Here is a 13,292-nt window from a genome sequence, read left to right as displayed (position 1 = left end):
CTGTGCAGAACAGACAGGCTAAGGGTTCCAGAAGCTGAAAATAAGGAATGACTGACTATAAATAAACAGACACTCTAAAGGTGGGAGAGCTGAGGACTGCACAACTCACTCGCACTAGACACTTAACACTGCTGCCTCTGCTGAGTCTGAGGCCTGGGAACAAGAGTGGGGCGCACACAGAATGCTCAGGCTACATCAGTTCTCAGGGTTCACTAGGCTGTATTACCAGCTCAAGAGAGACTCAACAAAAAGACTTCAAGTGGTGAGTGTGGCAATGAAGATAGGAGCTTGATGGTGTTAGGTTGTAAAAGTGTTTTAGCCTATAAATGTGGCAAACCATTCCTTCATGCTTAGTTCAAAGATCCAACTTTCAAAGTCTGATGTCCACAAACAGATCCCCAAGAAGGCTGCTGTATTTGAGAAAGGAAGTGGAAAGTTCTTCCATACAGTATGTGTGAGGAATGGTTAGAATGGATACCTAGAGAAAAAGATCTTGTGACCTAAGTGACCTAAGGTCACTAAGAGAAAGCGACCTATTTCCCATGCCAGAATTCAGAAAGGAAATGGCTTTTTGCAATCTTAATAGTGAAAACTGTTGCTACTTAGGGACTAAGACATATGCACTGGTCTCTGGATCTGCTGAAGCAAAGGCTGGTGAGTCCTGCTTCAGGCAGGGTGTGAAAGCCATGGATAGGAGCAAAGACCTTCTGCATTTCCAAAGACCAGTTGCATTTACAGTGCATATTTTGGTAAATTGCTATGAAAAGACAAACTTCAGGGTCAGGCGGATTTCTGAGTTCGAGGACAGCCTGGTCTACAGAGTGAGTTCCAGGACAACACAGAAAAACCCTGTATCAAAAAACCAAAAACCAAAAAAGGAAGAATGAAAGAAAGAAAAGAAAGACAAGACAAACATTCAAAACTATAGTCTAAAAAAAGTCCACCCAACAAAAAGTGCTTATGTACAAATGTCCTTATGACATGAAAGGACCTCTATGATGGTGAAAGTCAAATGAGACAAAACAAATACTAACAGGGATGTTCACAACTTGGAACATTCATACTGCTTCTGGGTGTAAAGTGTAAGGGCATGTTTGAACAGGAATTTGGGATTGGAAGGAATTTTCCCAAGCTCACCTCATGATGGCTCTTCCAAGTTTACTAACAAAAATAATGCTTATACTAAAGACTGTTTCTAGAACATTTCACATACAAAGAAAACATTAAACATTCTCAGAGGAATTTAGTATTAGAAGGTTGGTTTTTAAAAATATCCCTAGAAATAAATAAATATATGTGTATGTATGTGTGTGTGTGTATGCATAAGACAGTGAGCACATGCTACAGCATGACATGAAAGCACTAGGTGAGGTGCAGCTGAACATCCTAGAGTAAAGCCCAAGTCAAGCAACAGGACAGGCAGGGAATACTGACTTCTACCCAGATTCCAAAGTCACCTTGGAAAGACCTGTACTTGTGTCCAGCTGGTTTTGGGGATACACCACAGAATACATTTTTAAAGAGTCTTTGACAGATGCTGGCAAGCTACAGAACACGTCCCTTTGTCCATGAGGGTCACAAGCACCTTAGCAAACTCCAGGCATGTGTGAATTGGCTGACTGTATTCCAAAGTGGGGCTTCGACATAAAGATTTAAGCATTTCCAAGTTAAATGATACCAGCTACCACAGTGTAAACTTTCTGTTGGATACGATCTTGGAAGAAGATATTTGCTGCTTCTCTCTAATGTTGGAAAGTAAACTCACCTGCTGGTGCCTGGTTCTACACAGGAAGAGAAAAATGCCAGCATTACAGTGTTTCTGGACTTTTGTAGTACCTTTTAAGTTAAAAAGTACTAGATGAGACCCATTTCTACATTTATTGATTAACATCATTAAGATCCAGAGAAGAACCCTTAACTACTGTGTTTATGGAGGCATGATCTCTTAACTGGCTGTGTACTGAATTTCTGATCTACCTGTATCGGCATCCCAAGGACTGGGATTCCAGGCATTTGCCACTACGCTCAGGCTTCTTGAAACCCTTTTAAAGTCTAAAATTACTTCTAATTGTTTTCATTAATCATGCTAGCCAAAAGCTAGCCACTTAATTGGCAGGTGTGATGGTGTATAACCGTATCCCAGCACAGCAGGTTGGCAGGAGAATCAGGAGTTCAAAATCATCTTTGGCTAAACAGCAAGTTAAAGGCCAGCCTTGGCTACAAGGAGCCCTGTCCAAAATAAGAAAAATACTCTGAATATAAAATTGAGCTTGGAAGGGTGTATTTGTTATTATGTAGGAAATTCAGTATCAATAGCCTTGAATCAAACAGGCACCTCAGGGGAGGGAGAGGTCTTTTTGTTGTTTTAATTTTTTTTTCCAGAGGAGTGGATTAATGGTAAATATAATTATCCAAGCTTAAAATGCCAGAAATACACTAGTAAGTCAGTCAAAGTCAGAGAAACTGTCACCAAACATGCCTTCTTCTTGTCAAAAGGCTTTAGGAATGTCCTGAGGAAGTAAATATATAATTACAATGCATCTGTACAAAAACAAAAACAAAAAACAAAAAACCTCTTGACATGTAATTCCTAGAGATTGGGAAATTATGAAAAATGTCAGGTGTCTTTAAACCTAGCACTGGGGAGCCATAGGCAGTAGATCTTTGAAAATTTGAGGCCAGGCTGGTTTACACATAGTAAGTTCCAGACAGCAAGGGCTATGTAGACATGTCCTGTCTCAAAAAAAGAAAAAGAAAGTTTGTTTGTGAGTATAAAACCATCCCCAGAATGTGAAAAGGGCATCGTATCTGAAGAGGTTCTTGGGTTTTGGTTTTCTTTGCTCTGGTGCCCATGTGAGTGAGGACTGAAGACAAAACAGATTTGGGTTACATCGACATTCGAGCTGTAGCTACTAAGATGGCTAACATGCTATAGAGGCCACTGTGGTTGGGGTCAGGAAAGTTTCCCAGATACAGGAAGGCTGAGGAACAGAGGAGAAAAGTAAACTAAGAACTAAAATAAACTCCTCCAGCAACGCATGGGAGAAACCAGAAAGCTGACTCGTGATCATGACAACCTTTCAGAGCAGGAGAGCAGAATAGTAGAATTCCAAAGGTTTTCTGCCAAGTTGGAAAAGTGGTTTTCCCTTGTCCTCCCTGAAACACTGCTGCCACTGGCTCTAAATATCCACAGGGATCATGACCACTCACAGGGTGACTCTGCATCTTTATTTGACTCAGGTGGCAGCTACACCTGTTAGGTTTACTTGGAAGCTCTGACTCAACTTTAGGATTAGTGAAAATAAAACTTCATACTTCAGCCAGAATCAATTTCCTCTTCAGATCTTTTCAATTTGATCAGGTCCTCCATATTTCAATTGTTTTGGATTAAAATTCCAAAAGAACCAAGCTATTCAATTGCTAAGTCTTAATGATGGAGAGAGTCCAGCTTAAGAGGACACCAGATTTTCTTAGGAACTTTATATTGCTAAGATATCTATTGATGATTGACTATTTAGAGCACACACAAAATAAATTGAAATACTTAACAGTTTGAATGGACTGCTTCTCTACCTCTACTTCTTTCTAAAGTAGGAAATTTGTTTATAATCTTATAAGAGCTCCATAGTCATAGAGTCAATAGTGTATAACAGCACAATTACAGTCCAACTATTGTTTAAACATCAACAAAAAAAATCCTAAGACAAAAAATGAAAAAAACCACAAAAAAGACATGAGAAACATAAATGGCAGATCTGAAATATTTTTAAAAACACACTTCAGAGTATTGGCAGATATTAGAAAGCCACCAAGAAAGTCCTTGGCAAGGGCCTGAGATAACACAGCACAATCTCTCAGGCCTGCTGAATGGGAACTTTAAAAACTTTCCAGGGGGCTGGTGAGATCGCTCAGCGGTTAAGAGCACTGGCTGCTCTTCTGAAGGTCCTGAGTTCAAATCCCAGCAACCACATGGTGGCTCACAACCATCCATAATGGGATCTGAAGCCTTCTTCTGGAGTGTCTGAAGATAGCTACAGTGTAATTACATATAATAAACAAACAAACAAACAAATCTTTTTAAAAAAAACCTTTCCAGAGGGGACAAGCTTAGAGACAGAAGAGAGTAGAGCATAGATTATTGAGTGCAATTTAATTTTGATTAGATAACTAGGTAGGTTTTGTAACCTCTTGGTCAGTTTAATTTACATTTTGCTCAATCATCATTTAGATTTTAAAATATATCTGCATAAAACAATGCAAAACAATCTATAAAAGGTCACCCACATGATGCTTGCACATATACACAGGCAAAACCATTCATGTACACAAAGGAACCTCTGTCATCTGTGCTTGTGTCTCTGTATCACTAGTGTTGACACTCTTCCTCTGTGGCAACATCAGTCAGAAAGGAACTATTCTTTTAAAGGATCTGCTCCTGATTAGTCAGTCCTGGGAATGGATTCCTATCATGGACACGCCCTTCTCATCACAGTTAGACAAACCTCTAAGTTTTGACAAACCATTGCTACCTTGAAACATAAGAAACTTTTTTGACTCTCATGTATTTAAAAATTATACTACTTCAGCCCAGTTTTATTGTGTTGCGGTTACAAAACGGACTTACTTATAAAACTTTGGGATTTCTTAACATTTTGCCTAGTGTACAATAACTATAAGTATTCTATAGGTGTTTGGAATTAAGTCTTGAGAATGGAGTTTTACAGAGATATTAAAAACAAGCTTCATACAAGACTATACTACAGTCGACCATCCTCTTTTCATGAATATGAATCTCAAAGAAGCATCCCACATGCCAAATTCAATATTAGAACTGTGTGTGGATGGACAGGTCAATGTGCTAATGTTGGAAAGAAAGCAAATCTCTCTCTCTCTCTCTCTCTCTCTCTCTCTCTCTCTTTTTTTGGTTTTTGGAGACAGGGTTTCTCTGTGTAGCCCTGGCTGTCCTGGAACACACTTTGTAGACCAGGCTGGCCTCAAACTCAGAAATCCGCCTACCTCTGCCTCCCAAGTGCTGGGATTAAAGGTGGACACCACCACACGTGGCGATACAGAGCAAATCTCTTAAAAGCCTCTCTTTCTTTTGACTTGGAAGGAGTGTACACTGTGCTATACCAGAGTTTGGAACTATGGCAGACACTTAAAAGACAAATAGCATTCACTCAAAACAACAACAACAACAACAACACACACACACACCTTTAATTCAGGCAGGAATAAATACTTTGAAAAGAAATTTTGTACTCTTATATGAGATTGAGTATTGTGCAGCTTAACCAAAGAATCCCATTTCCAGTATACATGTAACCACTTCCAGTACACATGTAAAAATCTCACAGAGAACTCCCCTATCCCAGGTCTCTGACACGTCCTTGAGATGCCCCACAGTAGTGGGGATATCAAGCCTTGAAGAGGCCACTCCCTGTAGCCAAGCAGGAACCCTATTGGAGATATAGGGACACTAACCCACCCACAAAACTTATCCCAAAATTTATCCTGTCTACAAAAAATGCAGGGATGGAGTATGGAGCAGAAACTGAGGGAATGGCCAATCAATAATGGGTCCACTTAGAGACCCATTCTGTGGGCAAGACCAAACCCTGACACTATTGCTAATACTCCTGTCATGCTTGCAGACAGAAGCCTAGCAGTGGCTTCACCCAGCAGCTGACTTGGACAGATGCAGATACCCACAGCCAAACATTGGAGGGCACTTGGGAACTCTCATGTAAGAGCTAGAGGAAGAACTGAGGGCACTGAAGGGGATAGCAACTCCACAGGAAGACCAACAGAGTCAACTAACCTGGACTCTTGAGGGCTCCCCGAAACTGAACCACCATCCAAAAAGCATACACAGGCTGGACCTACGTACGCCACACATTTGTAGCAGATGTGCAGCTTCGTCTTGATGTGGACCCCCCAACAAATGGAGTTGGAGCTATCCGTAAAGCTGCTGCCTGTCAGTGAAATATGTTCCCCTAACCGTGCTGCCTTGTCTGGCCCCAATGGGAGAGGATGTGCCTAGCCCTACAGAGATTTGATGTATCAGAGTTGGGGAATACCCAAGATGCGGAGGCTCTATCCTCTCAGAGGATAAAGAGGAGGACAGGCGAAAGGAATGTAAAGTGAAAAAACAAAGACACAGAAGGACAAAGACCTGACTGCTTTTTTTACGTGCTGGCCAGGTGGGCTGAGTGTTCAGCAGAGCTCAGGCAAGTGTTCAGATACTCCATGGAATATTTTGCAGTGAGTAAACACCTGGGTCAGAGAGATATACCTGTGACTAGATGTCAATGGGTTCTGATTTTATAAACATGAAACATCAAACAGCATTGTGCCTTTTATACCTACTGAAATGCATGTACATGTACACATGTGTACAGACACAGACACACACAGACACACACACACAAATTTTTAAAAACCCAAGTAATTCAAAATCTGTTTCCAAAAGGTCAGTCATATGATCTAAATGAGAATGAGCACAGGGAAATTTTTTTAAAGGGAGGCCATGACTGGGAACACATTTAATTAAACCATCCTTACACTAAGGCGGGGTTTTGTATGTTTTGTTTTGTTTTTTTCTACCAAGCATAACAGTTTATACCTATAGTCCTAGTTGGGAGACTGAGGCTGGAGGACTATGAGCTTGAGATCAGCTTTGGATTACACAGTGAAACACATATATTAATAAAGATGAAGATGATGAAGAGAAGGGAAAAATAGAAATGGTATGGACACTGGCCAGCCTTTCTCTCACCCTCTGTCACCAGTTCTGAAAGGAGGCACATAACAAAACTGGAGTGTCAGATGAACTTTCAGGCAGAAAATAAAAATTAATGAGACTTGGAAATCCACCTTCTCTGCTCACCTATCAATGTCAAACTAAGTTTTGGTTGGGGGTGGGAAACTGGAGAGGTGGCTCAGTGGTTAAAGGTACGTTTTGTTTCTGCAGAGGATTGGGGTTTGATTTCCAGCTCCTGCATGGTGGCTCATAACCATATAGAACTTTAGTTCCTGGAGATCTGATGTTTTCTTCTGACTTCCATGGACACTAGGTAAGCTCCCATGGTGCACATACATACATGTAGGCAAAACACTCACACACATACAATAAAAACAAACACACACACACATACAAAGTTTTATGGTTTCTTTTTAGGAAATATATCTGGGCAAAGGTATCCAAATACTTGGTGAAGGACAATCGTCCTTGCAACTAACTAATGATGTCAGGCCAGCTGGATAGCAACACACAAAGGAATAAAGCTGTACCCATACAATCTTTTAAAAGAAGCTAAAGCTGACGTAAACTAAATAAAAAAATTATAGGCTAACTAGAAGAAAACCAAGGAGTACTTTTGTGTTCTGACTTCGGGTTGAGCCTGACCATCAGATATGACACTGAGGAGCACGTGTGCACAGAATAAGATTTTGCTAAAAGGGGTGCACTGCAAGTGAAGCCAACATTATGGAGAGCAAAGCAGAAAAAGGGAAGAACAAGCCCAGGTGCAGCATAGGCCTTTAATCTCAGCACTCAGTGGGGAGAGGCAGAGAGGGCTGAGTTTCACTCCGGCTAATTGGTCTATGTAGTGAGTTCCAGTGCAGCCTGAGCTACACAGATACTCTGTTTCAAGGAAAATAAAGGAAGAACATATTTTTCAAACCATATCCCCATTGAAAGATTTGTAATCAGGGTTTGTAGAGGACTCACACAACTTGACTAAAGGAATACTCCCAAAGCCAAGTGACATAAGTAAAATTAAGAGCCAGCCTTACTGTATTTCCTGTTTTCAAACATTTCCCTTTTATGTACAATTTAAAGAACAAACATTTACTGTCAGGTATGGTGGCACAAGTCTATAATTCCAGGAAAAAGGCAGACAGTTTTCTTTTGAGTTCAAAGCCATATGAAGTAAAATAAATAAATCTTTTTTTGATAACCAGAAAACACAAAATATAAAAACTGTCTCAAGAAATAGATACCTCAGACTTATATTGAGTCAGTTTTTAGAAAAAGGCCTCCAAAGAAAAATATGACCTATAGCAATTAAATTCTATCAAACACATAAAGAATTAACATTAGATTGCAGTATTAATCCTAATACTCATTATCAAAACACAGCAAGGCGACAAACGCATTCTACAAGGCTGGTATTATCCTGACAAGCAAAAGCAGCAAAGACATCACCAAAAAAAAAAAAACAGAAAAAACACTATAGGTTGCAAGAATATTGATAGAAAAAGTCTTCTTCAAAGTCTAGCAAACTCAATCCTATGGCACTTGAAAAGTACTGCGTTAACACAGCAAAATGGGAAAGACAGGAGGAATGCAAATTTGGCTCAACTTGTGATCATCAACGAATACATAACTCATCAATAGAAAATGGGAAGAAAAGGAAGTTGATGATCATTTTAATAGATGCCAAATTTGACTAATATCAAAATCTTTTTATAATAAAAATAAAATCCAAACTAGCAAAAGGGAACTTCCTCAATGTAACAAAAGTCACAAGAGAAAACCCCACAGTAACATATTCTCAACTGTGAAAGACAAAGTATTACTCCCGAGAACATGCACAAGGGCACCTTTTTTTTATTTTTAACCATTCAACACTCTACTACAAGTTCTCTGTAAATCAGCTGGAAAAATCAAAATCTTCCAAACTGAAAAGGAGAAGAAAGACTGTCTCTATTTGCAGATGACAGGAAAGTCTATAAGTTCTACAAGAAAATTAAAGAGTTAACAAATTAATTCAGTAACGTTGTAAGGTACAAAATCAACATGTAAACGTTAGCTATGTATCGCTACACCAACAAATAATCCAAAAATGAAGTTAAATTTTATAGTTACAAAATCATTAGAACAAATAAGATATTTACAAGTAGATATTTACAAGTCCTCTAAAGGGACTCTGGTCAAAACAATCTTGAAAACACGGCGGTTCGTGCTGTCAAAACTTACGATGAAGATAACTGAATCCAAACTATGGTGCTGGCATGATAAGGAAAAGAAACCAATAGGACAGAACTGAGTGCCCCAATGTGGACACACATACACACACACGATCAAGATTTCTAACGACAGTGCCAAGGAACAAATGGAGAAAAGTCTAAAGAAATGATCTTGCCAGAACTATACACAAACATGCCGAAGAATGAAAGTAGACCTTTTCTATATGCCATTAGTAGACTGAATTCCTAAATATAAAAGCTAGATTAAAAAGACAAGAATCTTATGACATTAGATCTGACAACAATTTCCTGGTTATGATCTCCCCAAGACATGGGTAACAGAAAGCAATGCTGAACTATTAAATCTGCTATATGTCAAAAGACACAATCAACAAAGTGATTGTGTGAGAGGCAGCCTACAGAGTGGCAAGATGTATTTTCAGATTATATATACATTTAGTAAGGGACTACCATATAGAAAAGTCCAACAACTACAAAACAAAAAGTCAAGCAGCTAAATTTCTAAAGGTCAAAGGACTTAAAAACAAGTTATACAAATGGTTAAAATGCACACAGAATGTCCAGTAGGCATGTAAATAAACCACAGCGAGAAACCACCTTATACTCAATAGTATAGCTAGTAGATAACATTCAAAAACAAAACAAAAACCAAAACAACCAACAACAACAAGATAAATAACAGCCAGAAAAGAGCAGTGAGGCCCGCAGGAGCCCTCAGGAATCACTGCTGGCCAAAGCATAAAAGGACAGGCACTGCGGTCTCGCCAGTTGGTCAGTTTCTCAGTAAGACACAATTACCACATGATTTGTTATTTCCATTCTTGGGTGCACCTCAAAGAACTGCATACGGGGATTCCAGGATCAGCCCCATTCACAATAGCTGAAGCATTGCAAGTGCCCAAGTGTCTATCATTGGATTTCTAAATAGATTTTTAAAAAGTGTGTCATATATATACAACAGGAAAAACTCAAGTACTGTTTGTGCTTTGGCATAGGTGAGCCTTGAAAAAAATGTAAAGAGGGTAGAACTGCAGCTTAATGGTAGAACTGCCTCAAAAGGAGTTGTCCTATGTTCAATCCCTGGGGACAGGGGAGCCTAACAAGAATCATATACTATACAATTGTGTTTATATGAAATAACCAGAACAGACAAGTCTCCAGAGACAGAAGCAAATTATTGACTCCCAGAGGATAGGGGAAGGGCAGAGTATGGATGATTAGTATAAGCCCCAAATGTTACTTAATTGTTTAATTGGGGGGGGGGGGAGAAAACCATCTGACCTCTGGAGCTAGGTCTCAGCTTCTGAGTACTTTGAGTACAGATCTGTACCATGATGCTCATCTCGAAGTATGAACTTTGCATTATTTGGCCATACATAAATCTTCAAGCAGGATCCTTTCCCCTCTTTCCAGCATTGTTTCCAGTTTTTTATTACTTAAAAACCACTATTAATTAACACACATAATCCCTGTCAATTCATATCTACCAAAATCTCAATTGTGGGAAATATTGATCATGAAAAACTTCATCTCCTATCTCCTTCCCTCTAGTCTTGTGATCTCCATGCAGTCCTACTGACAAAATATTTTTGAGAACAAATTGCCAAAATAGGTATTTATTTATAAACTATTTTACTTACCATTTTTATGTAATACAAAAATAGAAAATTTGAAAACTTGAATAAATATAAAATCCATTTTCCCTACTTCAATGGACAGAGCATCTCCCTGGAGAGCATTTCTCTAGATTTTACTTTGGTTGTTTTTTGGGTTTTTTTTTTTGAGACAGGTTTACACTAGGTAGCGGAGGCTAGCCTCAGACTTGTGGTCCCCTTTGCTTCAGCATCCTAAATGCTGAGGTAGCAGGTGCACCACCTATACATGGCTGTCGTTTTCTCTTGGGTAGAGCATCTGCCTTTACCAATCCTAAATGTAACGTGACCCGAATAGGCTCCGAGTCTTGTGCCATGTACCATGAGGGTCTTGGAGGACTTGTGACCCTGTAATGTCTTCTTTATGAAGACAGATGAGGAAACCTCGCTAGGGTATATATGACTGAAATGACTAATAATTCTGAGATTCCAAAGTGCTTTTATAGTACAATGCTAAGTGATCACAACTTATCTTCTATCATATCTAAAACCACACTTGGGGCTTATGTATCTAACCTCTCTGGTTCAATTTGTCCTTCTATCTCTTAGTTCATTTAGTTATGTACTTTAAATCATGTTGTGGCTGACCCATTTTCAATGATATGATCCTAATGCTTCATTTACTTAAAAAAAAGATCATATTGTATTGAGTGTGAATGTTTAAAAGCAATTCAAATACTTCTTTAAAAAAACAGGAGAAAATAATAAAAAAATAAAATAAAATCCCCCACCACCCCAGCCAAACAGAAGCCATGCTTAGCTCGCAGGTCCCCATGTCAGGGGCTTCCTTTTACTTCACAGACCCTGAAAACATATAGTGCAAAGCGTGGCTGGCAGGGGTGTGTTGGTGGAAAGAATGACAACAAACGATATCACTGGACTACACTTTCTCACTCTTTTCCAGCTCGGAGAAACGTTAGAGGTAGTGAGGAAAGGGCAAATGGCTGTTTTCTTCCACCTGTTGTGAAGAGATTAACTAAAACGTCCTCAAAAAAAGGCAGTCACATTGCCAGTTGGAATTTGTAGCCGTGTACCTGGATGTGCCTCCTTCTGCTGTGCTCAGAAGTCATTTGGGGACAGGCTGTGTTCAATGCCTTCCTGTTGTGCTTGCATGGCTTCTCCAGATATCTCCTCCGTTGACTAGTGACAGTACTGTATAATTTAATTCGCCTGGGCGACAAAGACAGTCTATCGTGGCCAAAAGCCTGGATCAACCAGACTGTGTCAATGGTGGATATGGAGCTGCTCCTCTCATTTAAAGGCATGTCCCTATCAGTCGGGGTCAATACATCCGAGTCCACAGGAGAATCAGTGCTAGAAAAAATGTTGGGACTATCTGTGAGAAGCTCGCTTTCCTCTGAGGGTCTAGAATCCAAGGAGGTATTGCTGACATTATTAAAACCTGGCTCTTTCCTCAGGATGTACTTATCTAGTTTAATCTGCTCAATCTTGAAATGACTGGATTTCCCACCTTGATGAGGAGAAAACACTTTGCTTTTCCTAAAGTCCCCTGTACTCTGGCCCCTCTCTAGGCTCTTACTCCACTTCCTGTGCTGCTTGCCTTTCTGTTTTTGTTGCCTCCTCCCAGTCCACTCCCTGGCTCTATGTCCCCCTCTGCTATCATCCTGTGCACTTTCTGAGGCCCGGAGTGAATGTGTGATGGGATTCTGAAGCAGTTTAGCCAAGCGATCAAGTCGTTCCACCAAGGAGAGCTCTTTCGTATCACAGGCACCAGATGGATTCTGCTGCTTCTGTCGCTCCTGGTATCTGTTCCAGAGTTCATTCAAACTCATGGGGCACTCAGTTGTTAGCTCTGGGGTGACCTTCTGATCCTTCTTTTGCTCATTTGCTTGTCTTTTGCCTTTTGGGTCTCTGGCCTGATTCTTGATAGTATGTATTTTCTCATGCTCTCCCAAATTCAAGTTGATGCTGAGGCTCTTAATTCTGGTGTAATCCATCTTGGTCTTGTCCAACTTGTCCGAACTTGGGCCAGGGGGAGGAAGGCAGCTGTGTCCTGAATGATGGTGAAAGAAATCCTTCCAAGAATGTTGCATGAAAACACTCCTTCCCAAAGATTCATGGCAGAAGTCTTGCTCATGGGGCAGGTGCACTGGATGATGGAAATAAAACTTGGCTGATCTGAAGACAGAGTGAGCAGTGTTTTCAAATGCAGAATGACATTCAGATTCTGAAGAAAAAAAGAAAAGAAATTTTTTGAAAGAATTTAGAAATATTTGTATTTCCTTATAAATACTGTTCTGCTTTTTCTTTAGACATAGAACATGTGCTTAACAATCAGACTGGCATGAGTCAAAATATAAGGATTTGGATAAACTCCAATGCTGTATGACAGATCTGGGACTGGACCCCAGCTCTAAAAGTGCTTGCCTGGCATGCACAAAGCGCTGGGTTAAATTCCTAGCATGCTCTAAACTGCACTTACAATCCCAGCACTCAGAATATTGAGACAGAATGATCAGGATCCAGGTCACCCTCTGCTACACAACCAATTCAAGGCCAGCCTGAACAAACTACTTGGTAGCCTATATCAAAAATGAAAAACAAGTGGTCCAAGTACTAGAGAGTACAGAAGCCATTGGACATCTGTGAGTTCAAGGCCACCTTAGTCTACACAGTGAGTTCTAG

General features: G+C 39.9%; 1 non-coding gene across 1 annotated transcript; it reads left to right on the top strand.

Annotated features, from left to right (window-relative positions):
- Positions 1 to 1,599: 1,599 nt before the first annotated feature.
- Mir6375 (microRNA 6375) lies at positions 1,600 to 1,694 on the top strand. The gene has a single exon (NR_105794.1). It is a non-coding gene; the product is annotated as a microRNA 6375 (primary transcript).
- The last annotated feature ends 11,598 nt before the right edge of the window (positions 1,695 to 13,292 follow it).

Source organism: Mus musculus, chromosome 6, assembly GCF_000001635.26.
Source record: "Mus musculus strain C57BL/6J chromosome 6, GRCm38.p6 C57BL/6J".
Taxonomy (NCBI): Eukaryota; Metazoa; Chordata; class Mammalia; order Rodentia; family Muridae; genus Mus; species Mus musculus.
This window is presented reverse-complemented; position numbering and strand designations above follow the sequence as displayed.